Source organism: Camelus dromedarius, chromosome 5, assembly GCF_036321535.1.
Source record: "Camelus dromedarius isolate mCamDro1 chromosome 5, mCamDro1.pat, whole genome shotgun sequence".
Classification (NCBI taxonomy): Eukaryota; Metazoa; Chordata; class Mammalia; order Artiodactyla; family Camelidae; genus Camelus; species Camelus dromedarius.
The window spans coordinates 14,638,280-14,665,148 of NC_087440.1; the positions used below are offsets into that span (position 1 = coordinate 14,638,280).

Here is a 26,869-nt window from a genome sequence, read left to right on the forward strand (position 1 = left end):
TAATGGACGCTCCATAATGTGATTTCACCAACAAAAACATTGGTACACAAAAGAAGAAACCAGAGCAGATTTCTGCATTAGTTTCTATTTTTGTTGCGTTCTGCTTTTGTTTGATAATAAGGGGGAGGAGACAGAGCTTGAGCACTCATCTGCAGCAAGAATTTTTTATTACCAGGGCCTGGAAAACAAAATGAGTTTTAATTTCTTCCAATTTTATTTTAACTTTGCCAGTGGACATCTGTGCTCATGGGCTTGGAAGCCATAATACACAGCTAACACTTTCCAATAATTTTCTTTTGTTAATTCCTCTGACAGTGCGAAGAAAAGGGCCTGAACATGGATTAAACATCACATGACAATACTTTCCCAAGTCCGTGTGGCAAACTGATACTTCTCTTTTTCTAACAAGATAATAGTAGGGGAGAAAATGATTTATCAGAATGCAAAAGCATCTGACTAGGCATCAGGGAAGTCAAGCTCTCATCCTGGCTGCTATCTGCTCTCTAGCTGTGTGACCTGGGGTGGGTGACTTCACTTCTCTGGATATCTGCTTCCACATAGGGAAGTGAGATGCTTATACTACCTGATCCGCAAGTCCCTCCCAACTCTGAAATTTCCTGCATCAGTGATTCAGTCTGGTGCTAGGAGAACTTCATTGTGTCAGCATTTTGGCTTTGGACCTCATTTGAGTTAACCTGGCTCGCTGGCTAACACAGAGGGAAAATCCACAATTAATTGTGTACATTTATGAGCATAAAAAAGGCACCATTTACCTCAGGGATCCCACATGACAGGTGACAGAAGGGAGGGCATCAGAATGAGCAAGTAAATAATAGGGAGCAATGGAAGAGTGGTGAACAGTATCTCTGAAGGTGGTAGCTGTGGAAATGCAGGCCCAGTGTGACCAGAGTCTGAATTTTCAAGAGAAGATAGAAGTCTAGATTTTTATGTAAGATTTCCCAATTTTTAAAATACTACTAAGGCCAAAGAAAACATATCCAGGGATCCCATTAGCAAATACTGGGCCATGTGCACTGAGTCTCCATACCCTTCTCTTTGCTCCCAGAGCACCCAGTGTAAACAGCGTTCATTCTGTTTACTCATCTGTCTCCTTGCTGGGCCCAGAACATCTTGAGGGTCCTGGACTGGTCCTGGACTCTATGTCAATCTTGAGTAGCACATTGGAACAGTCAACGGAATAAAGGAATCTTATTATTTACAACTAGAAATCTCACAAAAGACCACAGACTAGGTGGCTTAAACAAGAGAAATGTATTTCCTAACAGTTTTGGAGGCTGGAAAGTCTGAGATCAAGGTTCCAGCAGAATTCAGTTCCTAGTGAAGCCTCTCTTCCTGGTCTGAAGACGGCCACCTTCTTGCTGTGTCCTCACATGGCCTTTCCTTGGTGTATTAGCAAAGAGAGAAAGAGCTCTCTGGGGTCTCTTTTTTAAAAGGACACAAATTCTATCAGGTCAAGCCTCCTTGCCCTATGACCTCATTTAAATTTAGTTACTCCCTTGGAGACCTCATTTCCAAATACAGCCACATTGGCGGTTGGGGTTTCAACATATCAGTTTGGTGGGGACACATTCAGTCCATCACACTCACCTAATTACAGTCCACAAGAATTTACTGAAGGAAAGGAGGAGGGAAAGTACAGGAAACTGAGTCCAGAGGGTATGATGGGCAAGAAGAGATAGACACCCTCAGCCAGGCTTGCCTGGGCCTCTCACCTTTCCCAGTGGCCTGAACGTCCTCAAGCCAGGGCTACTACAGGAGAGAGCCCCCATACCTCGCCTTGCTGATGCCCCTCACCTCTCCACTACCCACTGAGCTGAGCAATGGGCCCCCCAGGACCATGGACATGAGCTTTCTCACAAGCTGATACACATATAAAACTGTCTGGTCCACCTCCAGCACCCACACATACTGTCTCCCTTCCTGACAACAAACCTACCATGGAGACATCATTATCCTCACTTTCATAATGAGAAAATTCAGGCCCAGGGAGCTGGAGGAACAGGTCCAAGGTCATGTGTCTAGAGTATGGCAAGGCCCAGATTCAAACCCCAGTCTGTGCTGCAACCAGGTCTTTGCCCCACCCCTGAGCACCACCACTTTCCTGCCACCCACCTCTCCACCAGCTGCCCTATCCCCAACCTACAACTTTCAGATATCAGAAGCCAGCACCTGAACCATAATCTGATGCTTACCAGGCAGGAGTCAATCCTCACACTCCTCAAACACCTCATGCCCCAGCTGATCATCATTTCCCCTCAGAGCTAGTCTCAGCATGCTGCAAGTAGGAAGTGACCCATGGTGGGTGGTTTCTGGAGTCCCAGCAGGGGCCCCTCATTCAGAATTGCTTTCTTAACACTCTGATTTCTGAGGCTTGAAATTCCATTTTTTGAGCTTCCCAAGTCAAACCCTGATGATGAGGCCTGGTTAATCATCAGAATCACTCAGGAAGCTTTTTATGTTTTATATCATGAAAAAGCTCATTGGTCTCCCCCTGTTTATATAATAAATGTTTATTGTAACATTTTGAACAATATATAAAGATACAAAGAAAACAAAAACTCACCTGAAACTCTACCCTGAGATAACCATTACTAACACATCAAAGACCAAAACTTCATGCATTTCCTTATTAATATATATAATATATACATATAAGTTTAATTAGGTCTTATCACACAAGCTATTTTTTATTGTTACTTCTTTAAATGTAGTTTTGCAGAGGGGAGGTTACCTTCTTACTCCACCTCTGTTCCCTGATACCCACAGTCCGTGGCCCGGGTCACCAATGTTAGCAACCTTTCTCTATGCTCATCAATCATATGTACATAAATACACAGGCATAGGTTGCTGATGATGATAATAATCATAACTTTAAAAGGGAGATATGGATTATCCTTTGATTTATCCTTTTTTAAAAATGAAATCATATACATTTCTCTGACTCTTGATTTTCTCATTTAATAATACCTCATGGGAGTACCTTAATCATCTTTTTTAAAACTTCAAAACATTCCAGAATATTGATAATCATAATGCATTGGAATATTCCCTTATTGTGGAAACTTTATGTCCTATTTTTGTCACTAAGCAATAAATATTCTAGGATATATCTACCCATACACCCTGCTTCTATTCTATGAAAGAATAATTCTATTCTCTGTAATGGAATTGTGAGGCTGAAATGATGTGTGCCTTTTAGTTTAATTGCTAATGCTAGATTTCTTTCCAAAATGTTGTAGCAATCTCTCTCTCTACCAACAATGCATAAGTGTATTCTCATCTGCTTCCTACCAGCAGTAGGTGTTATCACTCTAATTTGTGTCAACCTGATGGGTGGAAAGTGATAACCCATTGTTACTTTATTATTTTTTTGCATTTCCCTGTCTAGCAGAATGCTTGAGCATCTTTTTAATGTTCATTAGTCATTTGGGTTTGTGCTTTTATGAACAGTCTGTCCTTATCCTCTGCCCATTCTTAATTAGATTGTTTGCCTTTTTATTATCAATTTGTAAGATATTAACCCTTTGGAAGACAGGCTAACAGTTCACCTAACCTGTTTCTTCATCCTCGTAGGAGCAGCCAGACTATATGTCCCAGCCTTTCTAGTGCTTAGACATAACCACAGACTGAGTTCTAGTTGCTGAAGTGTGTTCTACTCCCAGGCCCAGCCTATAAAACCGCAACTTGTGAGTGTCCCTCCTAATTGTCCTTCCCCAGCAACCTTGGAAGCCACACGTTAACGATGGAGGTGCACAAAATGGAAAGAGCCTGGGTTCCTGAATCCCTGCTGGGAAGAGAGATCCCAAAGGGCCACCTGTCATGGACTTTGTATAAGCGAGAAACTCATTTCTATTGTGTTAAGCCATAGGGAGTGATGGGTTTACATGTATAGCAGTTACTGGTCCCTCAACTCATACACCTACCACCTGCCATATGTGTTACGACTATGTTCCCCAAACTATCATGTGTATCAACTTTGCTTGTAGTAAAATTTAAATTATAAAATGCCTGTATTTTCTTGTACTCCTTTATTTTATAGTTTCTAAATTTTCTGTCTAAAATGGTATCTTGGAAGCTTTCCAAAAATACAGATTCTAAAATCCATCCTAAAAAATTCCACTATAAGCAGACTGTAGTGGAGCCAGGAAATCTAAATATTTTTACAGCTCCCTGGGTAATTCTGTTACTATTCCAGGATTGAGAGGATTGCTTAGGCCGTTAAGGTGGCAGCCCCTACCAAAATGGAAGTAACTGGGAGTAATGACCTGCCTTATTATCCATTGATGCTTCTGAGAATAATTTACCTGTCTTCTAAAAGTAGATTCCTGGAGGCATTTGGAGAGAGCCTAAACTGAAGCTATGTGTTAACCCATCATTGCAGGAGGTCCTGAATTCAAATCCTGACACCTCTACTTGCTGTACACCCATGCGCAAGTGACACACCTTCTCTTGGCCTCCTTTCTCCTGCCCTACAAAAATGGGGGTGATTATAATTTCTACTTTGTGATATGAATACTGACTTAACTTTCAGAGGTAAGCCAAAGATAAAGAGATGCACATAAAAATATTCAACTCTAAACCTGGCACATGGGAGCAGGCCAAGAAATTGTTATTATTGATTCTAAGTTAGAGAGACACTAAATACAACCTTGCCTAATTTATAATTTTGCCCGTGGATAGTTCTACTGTATATCTTCTGAAAGAGCAATAAGCCCTTTCAGTTAAAGAAATACAAATTAGAAACTTCAGATATAGATAGATTGATAGATTAAATATTTAAAGAGCAATTAGCTTTACAAGCATAGAAATATTGCAGAAATTCTCTGTATCTCTCAAAGCTTGCTTAGTTCATGTGTATTGTATTAGTGTATCTGTGTACATGTGCATGTGAGGTATGGTGTATTGCAGGCATTGGGAGAGATGTTTAAAACATTAGGTTAAGCATAAGGACTGTGAGCTCTTAAGAAAAAAAATTGTTGTCAGAATGGCTGTGATCAAAAAGGCTACAAATAAATGTTGGAGAGGGTGTGGAGAAAAGGGAACCCTCACATGCTATTGGTGGGAATGTAAATTGGTACAGTCACTATGGAGAACAGTACAGAGGTTCATTAAAACTAACAAACAAGCAAACAAACAAAAACCAGAACTATCATATGATCTAGCAATTCTACTCCTGGGTATATATCCAGAAAAAAATGAAAACACTAATTTGAAAAGACGTGCATCTCAGTGTTCATAGTAGCACTATTTACAATAATAGCCCAGATGTGGAAATAACCCAAGTGCCCATCAACAGATAACTGGCTTAAGAAGATGTGGTGTATATATAATGGACTATAACTCAACCATAAAAAGGAATAAGATATTCCCATTTGCAGCAACATAGATGGACCTAGAGAAAATTATGCTTAGTGAAGTAAGTCAGACAGACAAAGACAAATACTATATGATATCACTCATATGTGGAATCTAAAAAATAATACAAATGAAAGCATATACAAAAGAGAAACAGACTCATAAACATGGAAATCAAATTTACAGTTACCAAAGAAAAGAGGGAGTGCAAGAGGAACAAATTTGGGGTATTGGATTAAGAGATACGATCTATTCTATACATAGAATAGATAAGCAACAAGGATTTACTGTATACCACAAAGAATTACCCAACATCTTGTAATAACCTATAATGGAATATAATCGGCAAAAAACCAAAAAAACACAGAATCACTATGTCATAACCTAAAACTAACACAATATTGTAAATCAACTATACTTCAATTTTTGTTAAAAAATGGATGCTGGGACAATGATTGATTCATAAATAACTGCTCAGGGGGGATTCCTAAGGCCCAGAAAAACAACTGCCAAAATTAATTTAGGGAACTCAAATTTATTGAGGGCCTACCCTGTGCTACGCTGTGTGCTAAGGGTGCTATGTACCATTTCATTCATCCCTTGAATAGGCCCATGAAATTGTACCTTACTATTCCCACCTACAAGAGAAGAAAACAGGTGCTCAGAGAGGTTAAATAAGTTGCCCACAGCTGTACAGCTCTTAAAGGGTGGAGTCAGGATGTGCTCAGGTACAAGGTTTCTCTTGGGGATGATGAAAATGTTCTAAAATTAGATCATGGTCTTCAGATAATACTACAAAGCTACAGTAATCAAAACAGCATGGTACTAGCATAAAAACAGACATATGGATCAATGGAACAGAAAAGACAGTCCAGAAATAAACCCACACATCTATGGTCAATTAATCTTTGACAAAAGAGGGAATAACATACAGTGGAGAAAAGACAGTCTCTTTGACAATGGTGTTGGGAAAGCTGGACAGCCGCATGTAACTCAATGAAGTTATAACACACCCTTATACCATACACAAAAATAAACTCAAAATGGCTTAAAGTCTTAAGCATAAAACAAGACATCATAAACCTCCTAAAAGAAAACATAGGCAAAACATTCTCTGATATAAATCTCAGCAATGTTCTTTTAGGGCAGTCTACCCGGGCAATAGGAATAAAAGCAAAAATAAACAAATGGGACCTAATTAAACTTACAAGCTTTTACACACCAAAGGAAACTATTCACAAAGCAAAAAAGAAAACCTACAGACTGGAAGAAAATATTTGCAAATGATATAACTGATGAGGGCTTAATATCCAGAATATACAAACAGATTATACAACTCAATAACAAAAAAATAAATAACCCAATCAAAAATGGGCAGAAGACCTAAACATTTATCCACTGAAGTCATAGCCAATAAGCACATGAAATAGGACAATGGTGAATAGGCACATGAAAAAATGCTCAGTATTGCTAATTATCAGAGAAATGCAATAATGGCCATCATTAAAAAATCCACAAACAATAAATGCTGGAGAGGGTGTGGAGAAAAGGGAACCCTCATACTCTGTTTGTGGGAATGAAGTTTGGTGCAGCCATTATGGAAAACTGTGCAGAGATTCCTTAAAAAACTAAAAATAGACTTACCATATGATTCAACAATCCTACTTCTGGCCATATATCCAGAGGGAACTCTAATTCAAAAAGATACATGTACCCCAATGTTCAGAGCAGCACTATTTATAACAGCCAAGATATGAAAGCAACCTAAAGGCTCATTAATAGATGAGTGGATAAAGAAGTTGTGGTATATATATATTCAATGGAATACTCGATGGAACCATTAAAAAAGAATAAAGTAACACCATTGGCAGCAACATGGATGGACCTGGAGATTGTCATACTAAATGAAGTAAGCCAGAAAGAAAAAGAAAAATACCATATAATATCGCTTATATGTGGTATCTAAAAAAAAAAAAAAGACACAAATGAACTTATTTACAAGATAGAAAAAGACTCACAGACATAGAAAACAAACTTATGGCTACCAGCGGGGGAAAGGGGTGGGGAGGGATAAACTGGGAGTTCAGTATTTGCAGATACTAAATAATATATAAAAAATACGTAAACAAGTTTATACTGTATAACACATGGAGCTATATTCAATACTTTGTAATAGCCTATAATGAAAAAGATTATGAAAAGGAATATATACGTACAACTGAATCACTGTGCTGTATACCAGAAATAAATACAATAGAGCTGTTTTTAAAAAAAAAAAGTGCACCAGGTCTATCACACTCCCAAGCCAAACTTGTGTAAAATATTTTCCAGTTTAATAAGTGCTTTCACCTGCATCATCTTGTTAATGTTCAACCTACCCCCCTTCCCACTCCCAACACCACAATGTAGATGTGGAAATCCCACAGGCTTACAGGGAGGGGAGGGGTGGATAAACAAAGCCAAAACTCTTGTATGGGCTCTCAAGCCAGATGGTCAGCAAAACCATAGGAGCCAGAGTGGGTATCAAGGTCAGGTATCAGAGTAAGAATGTGAGGGAGAATGGAGCAGCCAGGGCAGCTGGTGCCTTCCGAGGCTCACCAGAACTTCCACAAAAATATCTTCAGTCCACTTACAATGCTGGCTGGCTAGCCTTTATTTAAAACTCAAATCTTATCTCATGGATCCCACTAAAAGCCCTCAGCTGTTCACCTCTGCCTTAGGATTACACGCCAAGACTTGAATGCAAATCCAAATCCTTTAAGACCCAAAGTCACACAACACCCTCCTCTCTAGCCACACCAAAGACAGCATGGTCAGTCCCTGGGTGCCAGTGAGAGCTCAAGTCTTCATGCTTCTGCCCATATTACTCCGTGTCTGCCTGAAGGATCTCACTCAGCATCAGAGTCAATTTTAACTCTTCTCTGTGGGCCCCTCTGCCCTTCCTCCCCCACAGCCCACACCTTCCAGTTCTCTGCTTATATTTCCTTCATATCTTTGACAATTGAGCACACTCAGTTGTCACTATTTGTTTCTTGCCATCTTCCCCTCACTCCATAGTTTTATCACTACAGATCCATAAAGCCAGTTGCCCACTTACTCCACTTGGAAGGAGCACAAGGCATTGTTTTGGACTGAACTGTGTCCCCACAAAGAGGGGAAGTCCTAACCCCAGGTCCCTGTGAGTATGATCTTATTTGGAAATAGGGTCTTTGTAGATGTAATTAGTTAAGATGAGGTCATACTAATTAGAGTGGGCCAATCAATATGACTGATGTCCTTATAAAAAGAGAAGACACAGAGAGCCAGACACTCAGGGAGAATGCCATGTGATGATGAAGACAGAGATTGAAGTGAGGTTACATGCCAAGGAATACCAAATGTTACCAGAAACCACCAGAATCTAGGAAGAGGCAAAGAAGGACTTTCCCCTAGAGGCTTCAGAGGGAGCATGGCCCTGCCAACACCTTGATTTCAAACTTCTTGCCTCCAAAACCGTGAGAGAATATATTTCTATGGTTTTAAGCCACCCAGTTTGCAGTACTTTGTTACAACAGCTAACAAACTCATACCAAAATTTTAAATCCATCAAAGTGAAGGACAGCAGAATACGCCATCCAAAATATGCCACTCTGACATAAGGATTCATGAGCTGAAGGCAATTGAGGAGCAAATAAAAGTTTCTGCCCTCCATCTGTTTGCCTAAAAGCAGGACATAAATGGGTAAAGGTGTCCCCACACCCCTCTCTAACAGGAAGGACAGAAGTTAGTCACATGGGAAGGGATAAATTTCAGAGTTTGAGATTTGAAAATGTTAGCCACTATACATAAAAATAGATTAAAAAACAAATTTCTTCTGTATAGCACAGGGAACTATATTTGATATCTTATAATAATCCTTAATGAAAAAGAATATGAAAATGAATACATGTATACATATATGCATGACTGGGACATTGTGCTGTACACCAGAAATTGACACATGAAGTTAATCACCAGAGACAGCTCTAGACCATTATCAGCCCAGAGGAACACCAGAGGAGTCTACAAAGTTTACTAACTAGCCCTCATCTTGCATTAGTCCCCCATATATTTGCCTCCATAGGAAGGAAGATAGGCCAAAACAATATCCTTCTCTCACTTCAAAGAGACTTTCTAGGAGCTGCACAGGACACTTCCATTTATAGCTCATTGCCCAGAACTTAGTCATATGGTCACACCTAGATACAAGGGATAATGGAGAATGTATTTTTCACCCTGGTGAAAATGCAGCCAATTAAAAAGTAGAAGAGGAGAAGTGGCCTCTTCTTATACAATTATTCCAATAAATTAACGAAAATGAAATGATAGAATGTCACCATCTTACAACCTCCAACAAATTAATGGATCAAAGCATTGAACATCAATGACTGCTAACGTTAGAGAAAAAGAGTGAGAAGCAGACATTATGCGCCTCCTGATGAAAGAATACATAACACTTATAATCCAGTTAAACGATCAGTTATGAGTTTGATCAAACCTCTGATAATCGGCAAAATCAAGACTGAGAAACTCTACAGGTCAAATAAATCAGGTTCTTCAAAAGACAAACTGTAAAAAGAAAAAAAGGGATGGATAGAAATGTGCAGTTTAAAAGAGATTTAAGAGACAGATTAATTTTTTTAAGAGCAAAATTAAACCCTGGTATCTAAAGATGCACAATCGGGGTAATTAAACTGTAAAGCTATGCAAGTAAGTGATTACCATAAAAGCCATGACTGTACTTACTTTTGGAGAGATGGAGTTTGTCATTGGGACAGGGTACATGGAAGGGCTCCTGGGGTAGCTGACAGAATTCTGACTTTACCTGGGTGGTGGTTGGAAGGATGTTTGCCTTTTAACAATCCACTAACCCATAATTTGTTTTGTGTGGTCTTTATATTTGTGTTTTGCTTTACAATGAAAGGGTTAAAATGAGCAAAGGAAATGTTTTTCATCAAAAGGCACCGCAGCCTTCAATTAAGGATACTGGAAGAAAATTTAGAAAGGCAGGGAGATACCCACTATTATCAAAGAAATAACTGAATAAATCTTTCCTAAACTGAAGGTGCTCTCAACAAGGCAATGGAAAGGATCTATAGGCTGCTACACAAGAGTACTCCTTACAGAAAACAATTTCTATAAGACCTTTCCGCTAAGAAGTCTGAGCCCTTAATTCATTGCCAGGGAGTTGCTCAGGGCAACCTCAACTGGAGCCAGGAAAGACTCTGTTTCCTAATAGAGAGGAGGTGGCCGCCTGGCGCAGCCAGTCGCCCTGTGAGTCAGGGAACATGAGTTCCCAGTTTAGCTCAGCCACTGCCTCCCCGTGTGACCTTGGGTGAGTCACCCGAACTCAGTGTCTCTGCCAAGCAAATGGGGAGTGAGTGTGGCATGAGGTAATCTAGAAGCCCTTCAGTCTCTACCTTCATGTACTTTCATGATTCTAAAGCAGAACCTCAGCCCCTCTTGCTCCCTCGTCTTCAGAGAGGGCCTGCACTCTACGGCGTGTGCATCTACTTCTACTTTAACCTGAGCACTCAACCCCGACACCTCGTGGCCTTTCTCTCGCCTTATGAAACAGCCTACACTCTATGTAGTATGTCTCTCTAAATAAATCTACCTTTACTAAAAAAAAAAACAAAAACAAAAACTAATAAAAGGCAGGATCTCTCAGAGGGCGGTTTATCAACCACCTGCATTAGAATCACGGGTTATTGAAAAGGCGCCTTCCAGACCTAGTGAGTCAGACTCACTGGGGATGGGGCACTGGAATCCATTTTTTCCCCAGGACCACACATGTTTCTTATACATACTAGTTTGAGGGCCGCTGTTCTAAGATATTGCTTACATAGAAAGAGAGTGGAAAGGATTTCACATCTCTTAAATTCCTCCTATATGCCAAGCACCCCGCCGAGGGCATTTTGATTACAGGAATACATGAAGAGGGTGGTATCCGCGTCCTACAGCTGAGGAAAGGGGACCGGGTGACTTCCGGTCACACAGCTAGTAAGTGATGGGTCTGTCTGACTTGCACGGCTTCTTCACAAAACTTTGGGAAGGGAGGGAGGGAAATAAATTCAAACTGAGGTGTCCCAGGACTGGAAAGATCCTAGTTAAGTGGCCCTGTTAAGCTTTTGTCACCGGCAAAGCCCATTAACAATTCCCCGAAAATTAAAAACACAATCTGGGTAATACCATGAAGTCTAACCTTTTGTCGTCCTTTGTGCTTCCTCTAGCTTCGCTTGTGCATGGGGTACCGCGTGCAAGAGGTACTGTACCAGGCACTTCAAATGAGACTTCCTCACGGGAAATGACAGCAATAGCACCTCAGCTTGGCGTTCTGTGTGTAGAGACGCTGCTGACGCAGGAGACAGGGCAGCTGCAGCTCAAGATGGCGGCGGTGGCGGGCGTGTGAGGAGACGCTGCACGTGGCACCTCGCTGGGCTCCGCTCGGCGGGCCGTGTGCAGAAGCGCTGCACACGACACTGAAGCTCAAGACGGCGGCGACCACCCAGGGAGAACCCCGCGCTGCTGACAAGAACCGTTTAAAGCCGCCCTCTGGTAGAGAGCCTTTCTGGTGAATGTGTATCCCAGAGCGATAGCTCACATGTCTCTATTATTTGATCAAAGAATAAACTTATTTGCTTCCAAATCAAATTCAGTCTTGTTCTGTTGGTGTGAGGGACACATAGGGCAGGAAGACCCTTGTTGGGGACTGACTCGAAGGGGCCCTAACACTTTCAGCACAGGCACACACTATACAAAACTTTCTACCTTCAGTTTAATATTATAAAGGCGGCGGCGGGGGGGGGGGGGTGAGTAACAGGAAGGATGAGTAAAGAAAGGCGCAGTAAAGTCTCTCCTTTGAACGAAATGGAAGCTGACAGAAGATACGTAAACACTTGATGTTTGTGGTGCAGAAAAATAAGTAGCCAGAAAGATCTTAAAGTGACCTAACCATAGGGAACAAAACAGCCAGGAATAGCTTTTGGTTACTGCATATAAAGGAGGGATTTGTAATAAAATAATATTCTGGCATATTGATTTCTTTAAAAGTTGCTATAAAATATGATCTTTAAGTATAAGGATTATTTAATATATTTAAATGTCTTAATAAAGAAAAATTATTATACAAAAAAGGCTGAAGATGCTATGATGGAAAGATCTCAAGCAGACTTTGCCTTATAGGACAGATCATGTGTTTGAGTTCCCAATGCCTGGGGTCAGCATACCCAAGATTTAGAGAGAGAAGATGGTAACTTTTTTTTAAATTTTATTTTCCTTTTTTTCTTTCTTTTATTGTATCAACATGAGAAGATGGATGTTAGCTGAAACTACAGTGGTAGTCATTTCACAATATACACATGTAAATCAAACCATCATGCTGTACTCTTAAATTTATCAGAGATGTATGTCAATTATTTCTCAATAATTGGAAAATTAGTTTATTAAAACTTGGAAAATTGTTTTATTAAAAATGCAAAATTCCAAAAATAAGCAGAGATGATTTGGTCTTGCCATTTTTACTACTCCATTTTGATCCTGCTAATTTTTAAATTTTTTATTGAAGTATAGTTGATTTACAATGTTGTGTTAGTTTCTGGTGTACAGCAAAGTGATTCAGCTTATATATATATATATATATACACACACACATACATACACACACACACACACACACACACACACACACACATACTCTTTCATATTCTTTTCGATTATGGTTTATTACAGGATATAGTTCCCTGTGCTATACAGTAGGATCTTGTTTTTTATTAATTTTATATATAGTAGTTTGTATCTGCTAATCCCAAACTCAATTTATTCCTCATCCCCCATCCCCTTTGGTAACCATAAGTTTGTTTCCTATGTTTGTGAGTCTGTTTCTGTTTTGTATCATATTTTAGATTACATATATCGTATGATACTTGTCTTTTTCTGTTTGATTCATTTCACTTAGTATGAGAATCTCTAGATCCATCCATGTTGCTGCAAATGGCATTATTTCATTCTTTTTGTGGCTGAATAGTATTCCATTGTATGTAAACACCACATCTTCTTTATCCATTGATCTGTCGATGGATATTTAGGTTGCTTCCATGTCTTGGCTATTGTAAATGGTGCTGCCAGGAGCATTGGGGTGCATGTTAGATGATAACCTTCTTAAAGGTGAAATCTGCAAATATAACATGATCAAAGTCCTAGTCAATGACACAACCATGGGGAAAGGGAGTAGAAAGTGCTTTCAAATATTGGTTAAAATGTTCTAAAGTAAATCAAAGGGTGGAAGGGGATGCAGTGTAAGTAGCACCCAACTCTCTGGACAGGGAGAATTAGAGCTCAGAGAGCCTCTGGCTGCCAAAGTCAGGCAGTGGGAAGTGGTTTAGTCAAATGGGGCAGTCACTAAGATCATGGATCATGTGACGCCCATTAGTGTCAGCCACTGAGGTAGCACTGTGGGGGAGGCACTTCTGCTGTGAGAGGTCAGTCACACACAGGACAAGGTAGCTAACAAGAAGAGATGGTAAAGTAAGAACTACAGAGCAAGATGAGCCAAGGAGTGCTGTAGGTACACAGAGAAGTGAGATACCCTCTCAAGCCTAGGGCTTCCAGGGGAGCCAGTTTTCAAAAAGAGAGACTTGTAAGCCAGACTCCAAGTGAGGGAGAGGTGAGAAAAGGCACAGTGTGCACAGCACACAGCTTAGTTGGGGGACAGTGAGTCTGTCAACTTAGTTAGAGAGTAGCATTCCTACAAGGGATGTAAGGTCACAAAGGGCCAGATTAGGGATGGAGTAAGGGGCTTGAATGATAAGATTAAAGAGTTTATAAGTTATTTTGTAGGCAAAAGGGAGCTGCTGAAAGGTTAGGAATAACATAACCCTTACCAATCCCAGATCCATGTGTCCAACCTCTATATGGAGTTACTATAAAAAAAAAAAAATCACAGTCCAAACAGTAAAGGTTAACAACAAAAAGAATTCCAGTCTTTTACTCCCCTCTCTCCCATTCATAACTCCCAGAAACATTTCTTGAATACTGTTTCTGTTCCTTCTCTTCCTCCAAACACACTACTTTAGAGTTCCATTTTCTGGTCAAGGTTCTTCCCCTTTTCCTCCAACCTCTCTGCCCCAATCTTTCTATATCGTAAAAGTCTCGGAACACTTCTGACAGATGGAAATTCTCCTAAGCTTTGAGCTGGAGGCAGGGAGGCTGAGAATGAAACATAGGGAGCAAAAGTTGAGGCATAAAGACAGCATTCTCCTAATCAAGATGAAAGAAGGGAGTATTCAAGTCTACATATTATTATACCATCACTGTACGACGGGGTGAGGATGAAATATGGAGTTTTAGGAAAATGTCCACAATTACTGATCCGACCCTGAAATGTTATAGATACACATCATGGTCAGGTAGATAGAATATACACAGGTTTTTTTTTTTGTTTTTTGGGGGGTTTTTTTGATGTTTGGGAAGTCAGTGGATGGAAGGACTAATTCAATGAGAGGAGACTAAGCGTGGGAGAGAGTGGTGAGCTGATTGATTGTGTCACCGGAGCCGATCACGGAAGATGATGAGTGATCTGCAACACTGACAAAGAAAGCTAAATTTCTGCGATTTTTCTGAAGATTAATGAATCATGAGTCAACCATTTCCAAGTAAACATTTCAGACTGCATATCTAGGTCTTTTGGCAGTAATAAAAATGAAAGAGTTATTTATAGTTTCATTCAAAAAAAATTTTTTTTAGACATTGTTTCAGACTTACAGAAAAGTTGCAAGAGTAACTAGTTACTTTGTTAGAATATCCTCAGTTGGGTTTGTCTGGTATTTTGTCATCATTAGATTCAGAGTAATGCCTGTTTGGTAGGAATGCCGCAAAAGTGCTGCTGAGTTCTTCCAAATGTCTCGTATGAGGAGGCAGTGTGTCTTCATTTAAAAATAAAATATAACATATTATAAGGAGCGATTGTTCTGAGAATGATTCTGCAGAAACTATGTTTAACTATAAAAGTGAGAACAAACAGCTCCTAAAGGAACCATAGTAAGGAACAGCTGTGAACAACAGAGTTGTTTCCCAAGAAGACACCAGAGCCTGTGGCTGATTTCTTTCTGTCTTCAGAAATGTTTATGTGTGCCTAGTCCTGAGTGGGTGTAACCCCAGTTGGCCCTTAAAACATTTAAAACCATGTAATTTAAGGTTACATGGAAATGTTTATGATGTATCCATAAAATGGAATTCTGTGCAGTCATTAAAATGATGAAAAGGTAGGAATCATGTGAATAGACATAAAAAGATGTCCAGAATTGGTTTTTAAAAGTAGGGGGCAAAGCAGTAGGCACAATCCCATTTTTGTAACAAAACCACAAGAGAGAGAAATGGAGATGGGGAGAGAGAGAGAGACAAACCTGAAAAGATACATACCTAATGGTGGTTATTTCTGGAATGTGAGCTCATAAGCAAATTTCAATTTTCACTATCATCTGTCTATTATTTTTGAATAATTAGGAATTTTATAAATATTATTCATGGTCAACACAAGCAATAAAGATGCTTCCACTTTGGGAAAAAAAAAATCTGCTTGTAAAACAAGTGTTGGGAGCTTAGCGGTGTCTCTTCAGAAGCACCTCTCACACATCCCTTCTTCCTCTTGTGTCCTAACATATGCCCTCGCTGTCTACACCCCTGAAAAGAAAGAGAACTCCCTCCATTTTCCTGCCTTTCATCTTACAATTTCTCTGCATTACTCCCAACATTGCCCGCTGCTCTCGTCTCAGAGAACATGGCTTCCTTTTCCCTCTCCCAGGCCCCTTTCTCTGGTGTCTTCTGTCTCCTTCTTACTCCTGGCCTCCTTCCCAACAGAGAGGTTCAGAACTCTATCCCCTAAAATCCCCCCACCCCCTCCCATCCAGCCAAACCTCCCAGAGAGGTGTCCACCCTTTGCCAGCTATATTGCCTCTTTAAGCCTTGAAGTCAGTTCCCACTTCCCCACCCTATAACATTGTGCTCTTAAATGTAGATCAAATCCAATGGTGGCTTTTCTTTTCCTTTCCTAGAAGACTCCTCTGCAGCATTTAATACCTGCATTGGCCTTCTTGAAATGCATGTTTCCATGGCTTCTGGGACAGGCTGCAGCCCCAGCCCTTCTCCCTCCCCTCTGACTGCTCATTTCCAAGCCACACCAGATGCCACCCGGAGCCTTCTGCTCTGCTCTTTGACACATTTCCCCTAGATGATCTCACCTATGTCAGAGTGTCATCATCTTCCCTCCAAACCCCCAAGTTCTGTGTTTTATCTTTTCTGTCACATGAGATAGACAGTAGTGACATTTTCATTTCCACAGTCACCTACCTGCAAAGTCCAAGTAGTTCTACTAATGAAATGTCTTGTTATGAACTGAATGTTTGTGTCCCCCCAAAATTCGTACACTGAAGCCCTAACCTCCCACTGTGATGACATCGGAAGGTGAACCTTGGGGAGGTGATCAGATTTAGATGAGATCACTAGGGTGGAGCCCCCCTGATGAGATCAGTGTCCTTCTAGGAAGAGGAAGAGACACCAGAGCTCTCTCTCCGCTGTGTGAGGACACAGCAAGAAGGCGGCCATCTGCAAGCCAGAAAGAGAGTTCCCCAGAACACAGACCTGCCAGAATCTTGATCTTGGACTTCCCAGCCTCCCCAGCTGTGAAAAATAAATGCCTGTCATTTAAACTACCCAGCCTGCGGTATTTTGTTATGGCAGCTCGATCAGACTAAGACACGTGAAATCTCCAGTCCCTCTTCTCCCAGCCCCCTGCCACTGCCCTGGTTCAGGACCCTGTCCTTGTGACAAAACCCTCCTTCGTGAGTCACTCACCTTTACAAACCATCCCTCAAGCTGAGACCGGAATTCCCTTCCTGAAACACCAGTCAGACCACGTCATTTCTCTGCTCAAAACCAAGGTTCGGATTTCCCACTGGCCATTCCACAGGCACTTGTTCCATGGGATGCTAATAGCTGATAGGGCAAATAAAAAAGGGGGAGTGAGATGCCCAAATAGATCTGACTTATTGAGAAACACTAGGTTAAACAAAGTTCAGCAGGTTTCTTCACTTTAGAGCTCATCAGAGTCCTTCGTTTGTTAATGAAAACTTTGAATCTCCAAGAAAGAAGGTGTAAGTGCATTATTTCTCAAATTTACTTGATCCCAGAAGTCTTTTTTTTTTAACAGAACATTCATACTCAGGAAGGATCTTTGTAGAGGTGCCACAAGATAGAAGGAACCCCTAGTCACTGCTTGGCACTACCCAGGAGAGCAACCCTACCAGAAACACCAGTGATGGACTATTGGGCGGGTGAGAAATAAGTTTTTATTGTGTTCAGCCACTTAAACTTCAGAGTTGTTTGTTACAGTACTTAGCCTATGCTGTCTAGTGCAGAATGCATGCAGGTTTTTAAGTTATCTGCTAAACAATCATCTTTTTCAGCCTGAGAAATTTTTGTCACAAACAGTAATAGGCCACATGGATTGCAGCCTTATTAAGTGTCAGGTACTATAATAAGCACTTTACAAACATTACCTCATTTAATCCCTTGACCATCCAGTAGGGTAAATGCTCCTATTGCTCCATTTCACAGATGAGGAAACTAAAGCTTACAGAAGCTAATAGCTCAGAGGTAAGAGGGTCAAGATTTGAATCCAGGTCATTTGGCTTCTTGACCCTTGCTTTTAATCCTGCATCCTAAGCCCATGTTATAAGGTCAGAAAAACTGGATTTCAGGTTCAGTGTGTTAGTTACCCAGACCAACAGAGCATCTAGATGACTGACTGACTGCCAGTCTTTTTATTTAAACCAGTGGTTCTCAACCATGTGTCATTTTGCTTCCCCAGGGGACATTTGACAACATCTGGAGACATTTTGGGTTGTCACAACTGGGGAGGTGCTACTGGAATCTAACTGGTAGAGGCCAAGGATGCTACTAAAACAGCATATAATGCACAGGTCAGCCTCTCACAACAAAAGAACTATCTGGACTAAAATGTCATAGTGCCAAGGTTGAGAAAGGATGACCTAGACATCTCATATGCTTTACTGATTAAGCCCAAAATGTCCAGAATAAATCCACACTCGTGCTTGTAATAAGAAGTATGCTGGAAAACTTTCTGCCTTAATACCTAAAAGAGCAGGAAAGGCAGTAGCCAACAAATGCCTTTTGGTGCTCAATGGCCAAGACTCATTGTGGGAGGGAGTCCGGCCCAGAGAAGGCTGCCACAGATAAAGAATTTGGTTTTGCAAGACCCCAGGAAAAATATATATGGTGGCAGAATAGAAATTCTCTTGAAAGAATGCTGAACCTTTTTGGTTTCCTAGTAACGTGATTTTCCTGAGATCTCTCTTATACTTGAATTTGCAGCATCTCTACATCTATTTTAAATCAAGGCAACAAAAGAATTTTCTTTAATGACATAATAGAATTCAGAGCTTCGTGGAGAGGCAGGGAAACCTAAAAGACATCTGGCCCACCCCCTACCCACATCTCTGGGATGTGGGGCCTCTGTTTCAACATCATATGAGTTCAGGGAAGGGATGTCACCAGAATCCCATTCCATTTCCAGAATATTTTGTTAGAAGTTTCTCCCTCCCAGGCGCAGAAACCCGCTTCTCTGAACTCTCTGCTTCTTGTCTCTAATTCAATTCGTTGTCAGAGGTTGAGGGTTTGGGGGGAAGTTGGGTATAAAGAGGACAAGAGGGGATGGAAAGTGTCCTTCAGTGAAAGCTTACTGAGTCCCAGGTGCTGTGCTCTGGGCTTTACACACAGTATTTCTAATCCTCCAGCAATGTCTCAGAGCAACCTCAGGTTAATGACCATGCACACACACCCCTCCCCCCGCCTGTTGTCTCTGTTCCAGAAGAAACACCACGAGATCTATTTTCATATGGAAATACCGTTTTGGCACTCTGCTCATTTATTCATTCACTCATTTATTCAGCACATATTTACTGAGCACCTACTACGTGGCAAACCTGTGCCAGACATTAGGGATACAACTTTGGACAGGTTGGCCTTTCAGGACAGTGGGACTGCCACATACTGTCAGCAAGGGAAGCCCTCAATCTAAGTGTCAGCAAAAAATCCCTAAGCCAGCACCCTGTAGGTAGCCTATGACATGAGGGACCCATCCCAGAGAAAGTGATGTCTAACCAGGAGATTAAGCTGAGACAAAGAGGGCTTCCCCAGGTGATGGGGATGGAGAACATTACAGACAGATGGAGTAGCCTGTGTGAATACCATGAGTGCATGCAGGGCACTAAACATAGGTCCCTGTGGCTCCAATGAAGAACAAGGACTTGGGAGCAGTGAGAGTGATGCTGGAGAGGTAGGCCCAGACTGGGGTCCCTGTGGGTCATGAAAAGGATTTGGGTCTTTAGCTGAAGGGCAGCGAGGACTAGTAAGCTGAGGAACAACTGGATTGAATTCAGCTTCCAGAAACCCAGTCCTAAAGGCTGTGTGGAGAATGGACCAGAAGGAGCAGAGGGACCGGGAATCTGGATGGGAGGCCATGCAGTTGTCCTGCGCCTTACAGTGGGGACAGTGGGGTGGAGATTAAGAAAAGTACCTGTGAAGACAAATGAACTTATTTACAAAACAGAAACAGACAGACATAGAAAACAAATGGTTACCAGTTGGGGGAAGAGGGTGGGAAGGGATAAATTGGGAGTTTGAGATTTGCAGATACTAACTAACACATATAAAATAGATAAACAACCAGTTTATACTGTATAGCATAGGGAACTATATTCAATATCTTGTAACTTATGGTGAAAAAGAACATGAAAGTGAATATATGTATGTTCCTATATGACTGAAGCATTGTGCTATACACCAGAAATTGACACAACATTGTAAACTGACTATACTTCAATAAAAATATATTTTAATAAATAAATAAATATATAAAAAGAAAAGTAATTGTGGTGGTGAAGGGGTGGGGGTACTTTAGCCATTGCCCATAATCTCCATCAACTGACCTCCAAAAGTCACCCCAAGTAAACAGATACTCAAATTTAACCCAGGATGTTGGCCATGCACCTATAGCTGGAAACAAGCCCCCAGTCCCACCAGTAGATTATTCCTACTTACCCCTACATAATGAATTCCATCCAGCCTGGAGAAATGGGGATATTCAGGGTAGACTAGACTTGGTATTTGGACATGAGACACAGAGAGGGAGGAGCAGCAAGGGTGACTCTGATCTTCTGCTTGTGCAGCAGGAAGATGATGGAGTCTTTCTGGAAGCAGGAGAAGCATGTTCAGTGGGGGAGTGGACGATTCAGGGGGGCCAGCTGAACTGGGGCCATCAGTGGGTAATCTAAATGCAAGGAGAAGATTTTGGAGCCCCAGGAGAATCGGGGTGTGAGAGAAGACAGAGGACAAAGGGGTGAGCCTGACAGCAGAGTGAACTCCCCTTTGATCTCCACAAAATCTTAAGGGATGGCTGCAAAACTCATGAAACCCTTGCCATGATGGGCACCTGGTGGAAACTGGAGTGTGGCTGAGCTCTGCATCAGGATGGATGTGAGAGAAAATGGGGCACAGGAGCCAAAAGCTGAGGAGACCACAAGACTGTCACACCCAGGGCTTCATCAGGCTGCAGAAATAGGTAGCATGGCAAAGGGGGAATGTCTAGGGATGTCTAGAATGCAAAGTGAGGGAGCTCCCTAATGCACATCTGAGTTCTGGTCATCCAGGCCTTTGATACCAGAGTTAATTTGCAGAAAGAACTCCATTGCATTGCTCCATCACCCCCTCAAAAAAAGTTTGAAAACATCACCAAGGGGAATAAACACTTAGTGATGGAATTTTAGGTACAGGTTGTTGAGGCCACACTTGATGACAGAGGGGGATTCTGGGCACCTTCCAAATCACACTCCCCTCCAGAAGCTCACTCCTCCTTGTGCCCAAAGATGCCACCTGAAGAAATTATCTCCTCGAAGCACCCCTGGGGACGGCTGGACCCTCTCAGACTGGTCAGGAGCCTCACCAGCAATCCCTGAGGAAGTGGGGAGATCCGAACCACACAGCAACAGAAAACAAATTATACTGCGCCATCTCTAAAGGAACCGAGGGAACCTGTACAATTCTGTTTTTGCCATTACTCCTAGAAACAGGGTGTCTACTTTCCCTACGAGTTTTACATCTGGAGACAAACAAAAACAGACTTACAGAAAATCTCTCAAAGACCCATGTTAGATATATGTGGAAGTTTTCCAAAAAACAAAAACAAAAAAACAGTTTACTAAAGAATAATTTGCAGTTTGAATATTATATGAAAAAAATTTATATCATTTCAGACTCATCTTATTAACACTGTCTTTAACTTTTGCTTTATTTTTAAGCATATAGCTAAGCAAGAAGAAGCTCTTTTTTGTCAGCTAGTAGCTTTTTGGGGCACTTATCTTCCATGTACGCTGCTTCTCCCTCCAGTCCCCAGTCTATCTAATTGATGCTTTAAGACTAAGGTCTCATTTCTCTCTATATTCTAAGTAGACCCAAGACCAAACCTCACAGGTAATAGGTGCGTAATAAGTATCTGCCGATCTGAAGGGAATCACGGGGCAAGACAGCAATGTGGGCTTTTCCTCAGGAAAACAGGGGTCAGGGCAGCCATCTCAAGAGGTCCTCTCTTTGAGGTGCCTGTGACGGCAGAGACCAAGCCATAATTAGCTTTGTGTTCCCAAGTCTTGGTACCCCGAAGGCCAAAGTTTGATGTAAGAGGTCAGGTAGCAGGGCCAGGAAAAAGAACATTTACACATCAGAAGTACTACAAATGCAGGCTTTTTTCTCTTTGTGATCAGGGAACTCTGGGCCAGAGGAGCAGCAGCATTTTGGGCGCTGGCATAGCAGAGCTGTCACTGGTGAGGGACAGCAGGAGAGTTTCCAGGATCTCCATTCCTGGTGGGTGAACAATGTGGGCAAGATGCACAGATCAGCTCCTCCAGGCCTGGGTGGAGAGCATCCAGGACAGCAGAGCCAGCCCTGTTACAACTATCAATTCAAAACCTCTTTCTGAATACACTCAACTCTGATTGTTTTTCTGGGACGGGCCTTGGGGAAAGACAGATTTGGTTTCAACCAAAACTTTACCACTTACCAGCCGTGTGACCTTGGGCAAATGTTTTAGCCTTTCTGGGCCTCCATTTCCTCATCTGTAAAATGGGGATTAGATTTAGTAAAACCTGTCTCATTGGGAAATCTTGTCACATGTAAAGCACAATGCCTAGCACATACCAAGCACTTAATGAATTTCCCAAGGGCAGGAGATGCTTACTCAGGGTAGGACCTGGACAAAACTGTGAGGTGGAAGGTGTTTGTTCACAAGCCCTTTCATAGCTCTTTTCCCCTGCAGTGATTCCATGCAAACAGGCCAACCCCAGGAATAGGGTCGGAGGATTGGCTGGGAACATGGGGAGTGCCACAGAAGTTGGGACTCAGCAGGGCTGGGGCTGAGGAGAACTAACCTGCAAGGTGACCTCCTCCCACCCTGGTGTCAGGGGTGGGGATGAGGGGTGGCCAAGTGAGAGTGTTAGGGGCCATGGGGGGTGGGGGTGCTACTTGCAGAGGATGGTACTTGCTGATGCAGAGGGGAGGGGCAGTGTTAACAGCCCCAGGGGACCTGGCAGGCAGCTTCCAGGGCCTGGTTCAGGCAAGCTGGGGCTCTGGATAGAGCTCCCTGGCCCTCTGAGAGAGAGGCTGCAGCCTGGCAAGTGCTGTCTGCCAGGGTTTACTCCAAGCCTTCCAGGCACTCGGACAGGGAAGGAGGAGTGACTGCCTCCTGCCCACCACCTTCTCTGTTCTCCTCACCTACTGTTTCTACATGCCTCCCGGGGCCTCTAGGCCCCGGCACACCCTGTGCCCCAGCTGCTCCCTCTGCCTGGGATGCCTTTCCCCGTGTTCCTGGCTCACTGGCACACTCACTGCATACAGCTTGTCACCTCATTCAAGAGAACTTCGCTGTCTCCCCATGTGAAATATCACATACCTTCCCCCATCCCTTTCACTCTCTGGCTCCTTATTTTCTTCATAGCACTCATCACCATTGACCCAGGACACATTTACTGATGAACTTGTCTACCTCCTACACCACTATGTACACTGCACGAGGGCAGGGACCATGTTCACTCCAGCATCCCTGGGGTCAGCCAAATGTCTAGCATGTAGTTGCTCAATAAAAACTGGATGAATGAATGAGTGAATGAATAAATGAGGGAGTGAGTGAGTGAACTGCCAAACCCCATCTGCTGGTAGTGAAGGACACTAACATCTGAGCTGGCTCCAGAACTGACCAGGGCTGAGGACGCATGGCAAATGCAGGTCACACGTGCTAGTTGCTAGTGCACTGGGAGCGGGGAGGAGGGGCTGAGCACAGAGGAGGCAGCAGCTGAGCCTGGGGCTCCCGTGCACCTGCTGCAGGTATCCTTCCAGGGATGTTTTTATTAGGAGGCTCTCGTACACTGAACCCTTTTGGTTCAGTGGCCTGAATCTCTGACGGTGGGACTTTAGGCACCTTGGCCAGCAGGGCAGAAGGTGTCAAGCTGTTCGGCTTACCCAAATCACATCCCTTGAACCACATCATGCTTTCTCAGAAGGTCATTTATGCAGACAAGTCATTAGAGAAGTTTGAGGATTTAAGTCATAGTTTCAGTGGCATTACCCAGATAAACCACAGCAGGTGGCTAGGGCTTGGATGGAGTTCTTGCCCACAGGTCAGGGTTTCTTCTCTCTGGTGCTTGAAATCACCTCCTGGGAAAAGATGCAGCAGCAGGGTATCATTACCATGAATGATTCCTGATGTGAAACGCAAGGGTGTGCAGGCCCCACCCAGAAGCCCATGGGCATGACCCTTACCCCATCTCCTGGCTGAATCCATTGAGAGGAATCATTCCAATACCAAGAAGGCATTTCTCTAGTTTCCATCCATATGTGGGGAGAAATGGCAAATACCTCTCCGTGTAACAGTGCCCAGAAACAAGAGGGCTGCCACACTGGTGTGTGTGACAGAAACCTCACCCACGGCTGTGGCCAACATCGGAGAGGTCTTCCGGGGAGCCTCCTTGAAGAAGCAACAATATTTTCCTGAAGAGGGTGGAGCATGATGGTGATAATATGGAAGGGGAAAAAGAAAATAAAACACCCGTTCTGAAAGTGTGGGCTCAGAAAGCAGGGATTGTATAAGAGGCTGTCCCTTGCAGGCATGTCACTGCTTCCTCTCCTCCAGCAGCTGGGCCTCTCCTGCCTGCTGTACCCCAGGACACTGGAGCCCTCCTCTGCCACGACCACTTGCAACAAAACCCCATACCCATGAAAGAGATGCGTCTGCACTGGAACAGGATTTGATTTATGCCTGGAGAAGTATCCTAACTCATGTGGGCCTCCAAGTTGTCCTCAACCCCCACTGTAACTGGAAAGGGAATGGAGTTTGAACCCTAGCTCTCTCACATGGCTGTGTGTCTGGGACAAGCTTACTAACCTCTCTGAGCCTCATTTTTTTTTTCATTTTCAACATGAGATAACCTTACGTCCATGGGGCTATCATGATTAAATGTGATTAAATTACATTCGTAAAGGATCTAGAAAATGCCTGGGAGCTAGTGGGGGCTCAATAAATACACTTGCCTGTCTAAATGCCTCATTGTTTTGCTTAATAAATGATGCTATATTACTCTGTAGTGGATTAATATTTCTTTTAACTTCTGGTCTAGATGGCCCCTTTTGGCTCTTGTATTTTTGTTTTAGATAATGTAAGATGTTTGATTTTTTAGTTATAATGAAGCTATATGTTGGAACTAGCTCAGTCTAATAACGTAACACTTTCAAATACCAGAGTGATTTGAGGCACATTCATTCCCCCATTAATTCATTAATACCCCACCTTGTTCCAAAAGCATTGTTAGGGGGCTTACAAAAACAGATACAGCAGGATACAAAGAAATTAGATTAGGTATTACAGATTAGTCATGAAGTCAGTCCTGTACTTCCAAAGAAGCCAAAGCAAAAAGGGAAAACTGAGCAATAATAGTATTTGCAAGTGTTTGCAAGACACCACTTGTTTCCAGGAAACACCCTGCACTAAGCTCTAAGTGAACTCTGTCCCATCCTCAACAGTATCTCTGCAGAAGAGCTGCCTCTGATCCTGCCTGTTGGTACAAACGAGGACACCACACCTGAGGGCTGCTCAAGAAAGATCCAAACAAGGTGGGTTTTTATTGGTCTGGCTTGATCCGGGGGTGAGATTTTACTCACAAGAAACAATGAAATGTACATTTGTTCCAGTTACTATAGACGCATAACAAATTCCCCTAAAACTTAGTAACTTACAACTACAATTTTATTTTGCTTATAATTTTATGGGCCAGAAATTTGGACAGGGTACAACAGGGGTAGCTTGTTTCCATTCCACAATGTTGGGGACTCACCTAGGGGCAACTCAAAACCTGGAAAATGAAGGCATCTTCACTTACAAGTCTGGTGGTTGATCTGGTTATTGGCTGGGACAGGAGAGCTCACACACTGCCTCTTCACATGGCCAAGGCTTCCTCACTGCATGGAGTCCTCAAGGTAGTTGGAATTCTTACACAGCAACTCAGGGCTCTGAAGGGGAGAGTGCCAGAGAGCCAGACAGAAGCTGTATCTTTGCATACTTCTTGCTTAGCTTCAGAAGTATACAAAGTCCCTTTCACTGCATTCAGTTGGTTACCAGAAAGCCATAAGCCCACTCAAGCTGTGGGGAGAGGACAAAGACCCCACTTCTTCATAGGCGACCTGTTAAGGTCACATTGCTGATAAGCATGTGGATGGGAGATATTGTTGCTGCCATCTTAGGAAAATACAATCTGCTATAATATCCTTTATGGAATCACCCATAAATACTGTATCTGCAACCAAGCCTTTGATAAGGCTTTAGATCTACTAAAGTAGATCTAAAGGCCTTAAAGGGGTCTTTCTGATGCCAAACACCAAGTGAGGAAGTCTTGGCTTGGTCTAAATAGTATAGAGCAGGTTTGAGAGTCACAGTGACCATACACTAAATGGATTAACAGTTTTGGGTCCCCATGTGCTCAAGCCACATAACAAAATACCAGAAAATGGGTGTTTAAACAACAGAAATTTTATTTACTCACAGTTCAGGAGGCTGGAAGTCTGAGATCAAGGTGCCAGGATGGTCAGGTTCCAGTGAGAGTTCTCTAGGGTCGCAGATGGCCACCTTTTCACTGAGTGTTCACATGACCCCTTCTTTATGTGAGCACAGGGAGAAAAAGAGAGAAAGTTCTTTGGTGTTTCTTCCTACAAGGGCACTAATCCCATTATAAGGGCCCCACACCCATGACCTCACTAACCCTAATCACCTCCAGAAGAACTCGTCTCTAAATACCATCACATCAGAGGTTAGGGCTTCGGCACATGAATGGGGGCACAAACATTGAGTTTATAACACCATAGC

At 42.5% G+C, this 26,869-nt stretch overlaps 1 protein-coding gene across 1 annotated transcript in view; it reads right to left on the minus strand.

Moving 5' to 3' along the window:
* Positions 1 to 12,857: 12,857 nt before the first annotated feature.
* Positions 12,858 to 26,869, minus strand: part of AP4E1 (adaptor related protein complex 4 subunit epsilon 1) — a 139,519-nt gene continuing 125,507 nt past the window's right edge. Inside the window, exons 24-30 of the mRNA XM_064485605.1 lie at positions 26,550 to 26,661; positions 25,890 to 26,019; positions 24,277 to 24,504; positions 24,083 to 24,171; positions 17,245 to 17,385; positions 14,277 to 14,315; positions 12,858 to 13,567 (exon numbers count right to left, since the gene is read on the minus strand). The gene's annotated coding sequence lies outside the window, so the exon portion shown is untranslated. The remainder of the gene's footprint in view (positions 13,568 to 14,276; positions 14,316 to 17,244; positions 17,386 to 24,082; positions 24,172 to 24,276; positions 24,505 to 25,889; positions 26,020 to 26,549; positions 26,662 to 26,869) is intronic.